This window comes from Phalaenopsis equestris, unplaced genomic scaffold (genome assembly GCF_001263595.1).
Source record: "Phalaenopsis equestris unplaced genomic scaffold, ASM126359v1 Scaffold000772, whole genome shotgun sequence".
In the NCBI taxonomy this organism is placed as follows: Eukaryota; Viridiplantae; Streptophyta; class Magnoliopsida; order Asparagales; family Orchidaceae; genus Phalaenopsis; species Phalaenopsis equestris.
The window spans coordinates 313857-322404 of NW_018165212.1; the positions used below are offsets into that span (position 1 = coordinate 313857).

The window sequence follows — 8548 nt, forward strand, 5'->3', positions numbered from 1 at the left end:
ACAGCCACCTAAACCATTCTAATCAATTGAGCTCGAACTAAAATTTTGATGGAAGTCAAATTTGATACGTTTTCTGACCCGATCATCGACGAGGTTGTCCAAATAATCTCAGATGACAAAACGGACTGAGCCGACGCGTCTGAAACATTGATCTTGCCCAAGGGAGATGTTCATTTTATGATGATGGAGTGTCTGAGAGAAAATGCACAAAATAAATTATATAATAATAATAATATTATTATTGTTACTATTATTATTATATAAATTTTTTTCCCTCTTCCTAAAATCCTAAATCCCTAGGTCTATCTCTCGCTCGGTCTGCCACTCCCCCTCTCCCATCCGCACGCCCGACCGAACCCTTCTCTCTCCCTCATCTCCTTCGTGGCACGGCAGGCACCCATCCTTTATCCCTTATCGCGATCTCCTACTCCGCTCGGCTCTTCAAGCCGCACGCAATGGGGAGATCTCTCCCCGTGGGGGCGCGTGGGGTTGGCTATCCAAAATTATCGGAGAAGGGGGAGGTGCTGTCAAATTGCTTATAGAGCTTCTCTTGTTCTTTTTGTGTGCTCTACGCCAAGTGGTAACCTCTTCCCTTTTTCTCTTATTAAGCCATTTAACGTGGTGTTTCCCTTTCATGCTGAAATTCTTTCTAACGCCTTTATTTGGATGATTGAGAGTCAAAAAGAAAAAGAAAATTGAGGTTTTTAATCCTAAGTTGGTGGATTTATAATTGCATGCTAGGTGTTTGTTGAAATGGTGCAGGGAAATTTAGTTCGTCATATTTGCATCAAAGTTAGTGGTTTATGCTCCTTATGCAAATCCACATTTTTAAAATCTGAAATTTTGGTGTCTTATTCATGAAAATCTGAAGCTATTGGGCGCTCTATTTGCAAAATCTAAAATTATTGGGATATTTATTTTTCAAAATCTGAAACTTGGGTGCTCTCTTTGAAGAATCTGAAATTATTTGGGGGCTTTGTATTGTTCCCTACTGTCGCCCTCTTATTTTGGAACATGTGCAAATGATAATATTTACTGTTGAGGGTTGCTAAAACTCTTACTTCAGGGCTTAGTTTTGTTTCTCTGCTTCCTGTTATTCTCTTGTTCAAACTGTATGTAGGAGGCTATGTTTATTCTTCTCCTCTGTTGAAGCTAAAAAAAAAAAAAGAGAAAAAAAGAATATATGCATGTTTGGGGGTTCAATTTGGTTCCCCATGGCTGCCTTCCTTTGCTCGAGTTGCATGTTATACCTTGGTGAATACCTTATGGCTTGCTGATTTGGTTTTCTTCTTGTATGCTTTTCATCATTCGGAGCTTTATAGCTTGACGACATGGTTCAAAGAAGCTTTCGTTACATGTTATACATTATTTGAAAGCTATGGAGTTTGTAGAAATCCAAAATTTTAATGCTTTTGTTTATGAAAAATCTGGAATTCAAAAAAAGAAATGTGTTTAGAAGTGGTTTTATAAAAATCTGAAGTTTTCGGTGTTCAATTCGTGAAATTCTGAAGCCGTTAGTGTTCGATTTGAAAAATCTGAAATTTTGGGTCTTGTATTTGTTAAAGTTTGAAAATCTTGGTTTGCTCATTTGTAAAAGTCTGAAAACTAGGAGTTAAATATGTGAATACATGAAAGTTGGGTGCCATGTTTGTAAGTGAAACTTTTATTTTTGGTAAAATTGTAATAATAAAAAAAATCTGAAAGTTTAGGAGGTCTTGATTTGTAGCATAAGGTTCCTATGTATTTTCATATCTCTCATGCAAGCTACTATATTTACATACACATGGCTTTGAAGCTTTTTGAACCCATGCATGAATATGTCTATTTCACTAAGAAGAAAGAGAAGAATTCACATATAGGCCACCTAGCTCTTATGTATTTGCATAGCTAACATTGACATTTTGAAGGATGAGGAATTGGATGGCACGTATGAATGTCTGTGTTGGGGCTCTTAACCATCTTGTTTTATGGAAGTATGGAAATTCATATGTGTATTCGTTTTATGGAAATCATGAGAATTGATTTGTTGTTTTCATAATTTCAAGATGAGATTTCTACGATTCATCTAAATAAAAAATTTCTGGATTTAGTGTCTGGCTTTGGCTTCGTGATGGCTTATTTTTTTTAGCTATGTGCCGGCTCGATTTAGCCTTGTGACAGCCGATTTTGCCCTGTTTGGATGGCTCGATTTGGCCTTGTGACGACCGGTTTTGCCCTATGCTGGCCACGGTTTTGCCTGGTGAAGGGCTCGGTTTTTTGGCTTGTATGGGTCCTATTTTGGTGAGATAAGTGGCTTTTTTTTTGGCTTTATAGTGGCCTGGATCTGGGCCTTATGCTGGCTTTGGTTTTGCCTTGCAACGGCTCGGTTTTGCCTTGAAATAGCTCGGTTTCAGTGGTATTGAGCCCAATTTTAATGAAACGTATGTCTTGGTTTGGGGTTTGAAGTTTGGCGTTGCCCCTCCGACAGGCCCTAGCAGTGAGCCCTTTGTCTGTTGTGGCTCCTTGGTTTGTGCAGCGGTTTGATAGCTTCTCTTATTGCTCTTATCCAAGAGCCCTATTTGTGTCTGTGGACCCCTTTGTGCACTCGTTTGGTGGTTGCTTCGCTGTTCCTACCCGTGATCCTGTAGAATTTGGGTTGGGTTTGATTTGTTACCCCTCTTTGTTGCCCTTGGCCGTAAGCATTTATATGGATTTCTTGTGTGGTGTCGGGTTCATTTTTCATTGGAAACTTTTGGTTTGAAGTGGAATTGAGTGGCCTTAATATTTCCAAGGTGAGATATTTCAATTACTTGTTACTTGAAGAAATTTGAATGCCCCTTTCGAGGAATAATTTGTCAGATGTTCGGAAGTGTGGTTTGGGGCCCAATTTTGCGGGCCGAGTTGATTGCGATATAAAATAAAATGAAAAAGAGAAAGAGTAGAGGAAGAATCTTTTGATATTTGGGGAAAATTCGAGAATAGTTTGGAGATTTCAAAAATGTGTCTTTTGGGGATGTCTCTTAACTAGTGTGTGTGAGTGTGCTCTATTTCTTTGCCCATTCGAGAAAGTCTCGTTAGTCGGATGTTTTAGGCTAACCCTTCTGTCGCCTTGGCTTTTCTTTTATAAATTTGTTTTGGAGGTGCATTAGTCTCCTTTCTTTTTCATTTCTTTCTTTTTTGTTTTTTTTCCTTGCTTCTTGGTTCGAGTTTAGGTGCTTATGTCCGATACATAAGTGTGACATAAGTGTGCATGTATACCCTTTTGCTATATGTGAAACCATCAAGCATGGTCGCAAGTAGGTCGATTTTGTTTTGGGGCTTAGGGCAGTGATGACAAAGACACACCGGTGGTAGAGCAGAATGATATTCCATCCTAAGACATCAGGACCCAATCCTAGGGCTTGATGAACCATAGGATGATAGTATCATTCACTAACATGAGACTAGCGGGGGACCCGTACCTTTGGCGGTCCTACGCTTGATGGCGTGATCGACTCGTAGACAATTATAATTCTCAAAACTAATAAGAACAGACTTGATAAGAACAGATAAAATATTAAAAAAAAATTTACCATAAAATTGATACAACTTCCTTTTGTATGTCTGAAATCCATTTGCATACTAAAATATAAATTTTAATATTCCATCCTACGACATCATGACCCAATCCTGGGGTCTGATGAATTATAAGATGATAGTATCATTCACTGACACAAGATTAGCTGGGGACCCGCACCTTCTTAGGTTGTTGGCGGTTATACGTCTGACGGCGTGATCGACGGACCCGCACCTTCTTAGGTTGTTGGCGGTTATACGCCTGACCGTGATCGACTCGTGGACAATTATAATTTTCAAAATTGATAAGAACAGACTTGATAAAAAAAGATAAAATATTTAAAAAAAAAATTTACTATAAAATTGATACAACTTCCTTTTGTATGCCTGAAATCCACGTGCATGCTAAAATATAAATTTTAAATATATTGTAACTTGGTTGTCCACTTGTTGATTACCAGTACCGGGCTAAGAAGCACCCTCTTAAGTTAGGTTTAGTAGGACACCCTTCTAGTTGAGTGACAGACTCTATACATCCGAGTGACCGATAGTAACCTTCGACATCCCTCGAGTACAAATATATAATATTTGAGCCTAGCCCCGACCCGAGTGCTTGCAGTTTTCTTTCTCCCGATTTTTCGTGTGATTTTATTAGAATTTTTGGTAAAGCACTCATGGTTTTTTTCCGGGATCTTCCCGTGTTTTCGGTGAATTTCTTTAAGTCACCATTTGGTGTTGTTGCTTCGAGATTTCCATTGTGAGTCATTTGTCGATTTTGTCGAGTTTTCTTTCGTCGTGAGTCATTTGCCGCTTTCTTGAGTCTTCCAGGTGGTAGTTCTTTTGTTGATACAATGCATGCTAGCTATTTTAAATCCTGTCATTATACTTGTACCTGTTATTGTTTCTCTTACACACTATACCTTAGAATAGGAGGTCAGTAGTTGGTTTCATAGGAGGTACTCGACAACAGATTTTGACTCAACAATTGCATGTACGCAAAGAAATAACATCGAACTCGAAGGTGCTATGACGAGGAGCTTGGAGCTAGCATTGTGGGCAGCATGACTATCTTCAACAGCAGAACATGCCTACACCAACTAAATCATTCCTTAGAAATTAAACAACAATCCATAAGATTTCGAGGTCATCCGCCTAGTGTGACATAAATCCTCAATCTTATCTTTAGGCTTTTATATAGCTCTGCTACACAATATAAGCCCTAACTCGTTTTAGTATTCCGAGGTTGTCGTTCGTCACGATCTAAATCCTCACATTTTCTAGGTTATTTATGTGATGGTTTCACGCTAATGTAAGCTCTAATTAAATAAAATTGACAGGATAAAACGCTTAAATATTCTTAAATATTTCTCCAGTAAAACCATAGGGTAGACTGGGAAGTCCCAGAGGGTAGACTGGGAAGTCCCCGAGGTTCTCCTTCGGATCTGTGACATCCTCTAGTTCATCTTCCTTTGGATTCTACAATAAATATTACAAATTTGAGTCATTCCCCTTTCACACATCTTTGTCCGATTTTGTCGAAAAGTCCTTTTCTTTTGACCTCTTTGAAGATAATATTTTCTGATTTTTATCAAGTGTTTTCTTAGGTGACTTCGGTTATCTAAGATGTAATTAACTATAGGGGCTTACCTTTTTAGGAAGCTTTTCTGAACCCAGATTAATATAAACCTTATTTAATTCTTTATATTAAATATGAGAACTTATTATTAAATAAAATTATTTCGCAGACCAAATGGATGTCATATATTTCTTAGTTTATTTGATCGAGTCTCATCCTCAAGGCTCGTGTTTATCTTTTGGGATAGATACAAGGTTTGAGGTATAGTGCTCTTTTATTAAACTATGAAAAATATAGAATCAGGTTGATTTCATATTTTTCTAAAATTATATATCAAAAATACCGCCGACAAACTCATAACAAAAAATACCACTTGAATTTCCATTAAAAGCAACATAAAGATGAAAAAAATATAAGAATTTTTTTTTCCAGATGAAGTCAGCAACTTTCCCTCTTATACAAAATCTCGCACAACTCACAAAGTAAATAAAAACTCTCACTTCAAGACCATCTAGAAGCTAAAGGAGAGCTGAATCCAATAATTGGGAGGTGGTTCGACCGCAGCTCATGTTCTTTCTGTTTACGACCTATGGAGGGAAATTGTCAGTGGTAAGAAAAATGACAAGGTTTACTGGTTAGTGTCTCAGGTGCCAATCTATAATGCTCGTCTCTCGAGCTCATCTAGTGCATCGACTTCTACTGGATTGAAAGTGGAGCTTCATAAGCATGTTGCTACTAAGGTTGTTGCTCAGTCTTCACCCAACTAGCCACCCTAAGATTAGAGATGGAGCTAAAGTTGAAGACAAATTTTAATGCGATACTACGTCATGCATTGCAGGGATTAAAAGAGCCAGCTCAAGATGATGTTGATGGGGATGATGATGATAAGAAGATGGAGGAGAATGAGTGGGGAGTGTTTTTTTGTTTGTTTATCTAAAAAAAATTATTCGAACGAATAATAAGTTATTTATAAGCAATTGTTCTTTCGGTTGGTTTAATGCAGTCATTTGTTTTTTATTTATGTCAATGATTTATGTGTTAATTACTAATATAATATTAGTTTAATAACGGCTTTAATTAGTACACTGTGCTGTGTGGAAATTATAGTCTTATGATTATAGGTGCATAAATTTTAGTGTTATAGAAGGAGATTTATTTTTTTCTGATGGTATAGTTTTTTGACGACATACCAACAGCTTTGTGATCGATTGGATGAGTTTCGATGATCGTTCGATTGACTATCGAATAAGTAACTTATTTCTAAGATTCTATACTTTTCCAACAACTAAGGCTATCGATAATTATGGGCAATCAACCGATGGTCGTGCGACACTTTTCCAACTGATATGTGTCATTTCTTGGGACAAAAGAGCTATAATTTTTTGTGGTCTAAGGGCATCAGTTATCTTACCAATGGATATTGACAACATAAAAACATTGCTTATTTGCACCAACACCAGTTTAAAAAAACCGTAGCTAATTTCGTCGGTAAATGAATTACCGACAAATGTTTTTCTCTAATGTCAAATAAACTGGAAAAAATAACATTACCAATGATTTTTAAATAATCTCTGACTGTATTAGGCCATCAGAAATAAGCTAAATTCTTGTAGTGCCAATCGTCAGAGCTAAAAGCTATGAAAAAACGTAAAAAGTTCGGATAAGGCCAGGACACACAATTAAAATTTTAAGACATCGACGTCATATTTGCATCTGAATATTTTGACACATGTTAAATAACATGAGAAATATCATCTAACCGATCAATGTTGTTAAGTAAATATATTTCATTGAAAATTCAAAGCAAAATTTGTTGGAAAATTTGACATAAAAATTTTGCGTCGACGAATCGACGACACTGAAGTTGATATAAACAATTTGCATCAACGATTTTCAATGCACAAGTCATTCCTAATCTCTTATGACAAAAAATGAGCGCAATTCTGATGCTAAATTCTCTGTCAAAAATTTATAATGTTATAGCAACTGCTAATCAGATAATTTGTTCAAGTGATAGCTATAGCCCATCGCTGGCCAACCTCCATTGCTGCCCTGTCATTCTGGTTACTACTACCGACATACATAATACTTTGAAACTAGGAGTGTCAAATCGGATCAACGAGTTGGGTTTGCAATCGACCTAAAAATGACCTGAATCGAATAGTGTCAACCTGAACCCGACCCGAATAATAAACGAGTCGAAAATTACGACCCAAACTCAATCTAAACCCGAGCTTGACCCACTAACCTAAACTACCATGCTTATTTGGCGATTATCGGGTTCAACCCAAACTCGACACAAATAATAAACGGGTTGAATTCTCTGACCCGAGCCCTACTCGAAAAATATTGGGGTCAACCCTAACCCCTGACTTTTTGAGTTGTATTAGCATGTCAGGTCAATTTTTGACACCCCTATTTGAAACCAAATCAAAAAAATGAAATCATTTATTTATTGTATGCCAAATTAAACAACTCCAAAATATTTTAAATGCAATATATTACTCTTATATTGTATTCATTTTAGATTGCACTACTTTATCAAAAAACCAATTAGCCCAAACCAAATAACTCCATTTAAAGTATTTTAAATGCATTCTATTTCAATTCCCCAAATTTAAACTATTACTAACACATTGTTTGGCTGCAAATAAAATGTGAACATTGCATTCTAAATGCAGGAGTTATGAAAATTTAGGTGTTTGATTTTAAGAAAAATTGAAAGTAGTGTAAACTTGCAATAAATTTTATTTGCAGTCATTAGTATATTCCCAATATTCTAAAATTTTGAAATGTGAATGATTTCTAAGAACATTACGATGCCCAGCATCGGTTGCTTGTCGCTTGGAGTCGTTAACCGGGCTGATGTTCACCACCTATTGTCCGCTGCTCGTTGTTGTCACCTCTACCCGTCTGTCATTGTTATTTTTAGTAGCCTCTATTGCTTGATGTTGGTTGAAGACTGTGGTTGTTATTTTTATATCAATTGTTTTTTTCTAATAAAAAAAAAAAAACCAAAAAATATAAACTCATATATTTACTTTACACCAAATCAAATAGCTTCAAATTAGTATAAATAATTATATTTCAATTACATTGCATTCCTTTTTCAACGGGTCAAAGTACCTCTTCATTTCCATTTCAAACAAACCAAATAGCTTGAATCATGTATTTACGTATGTATGTATGTAGGTTGTATATATGCGTTTAGAGGTTTATTTTGTATTTGTTATGTATCTGTATATGTATATATGTGTATGTTTGTGTATATATGTGCATATGTATATATGTGTGCATAGGTTTACATGTGTATATGCATATATATGTTTGTGTGTGTATTTATATGTATGTGTGTGCGCGTATCTGTCGGCACATGCACGTTTGTGTGTGGGTGTATACACAGACATATATATATATATATATATATATATATATATA

General features: G+C 36.2%; 1 protein-coding gene across 1 annotated transcript in view; it reads left to right on the forward strand.

Moving 5' to 3' along the window:
* Window positions 1-479: 479 nt before the first annotated feature.
* The window catches only part of LOC110031126, a 10016-nt gene continuing 1947 nt past the window's right edge, over window positions 480-8548 (forward strand). Inside the window, exon 1 of the mRNA XM_020734192.1 lies at window positions 480-580. The gene's annotated coding sequence lies outside the window, so the exon portion shown is untranslated. The remainder of the gene's footprint in view (window positions 581-8548) is intronic.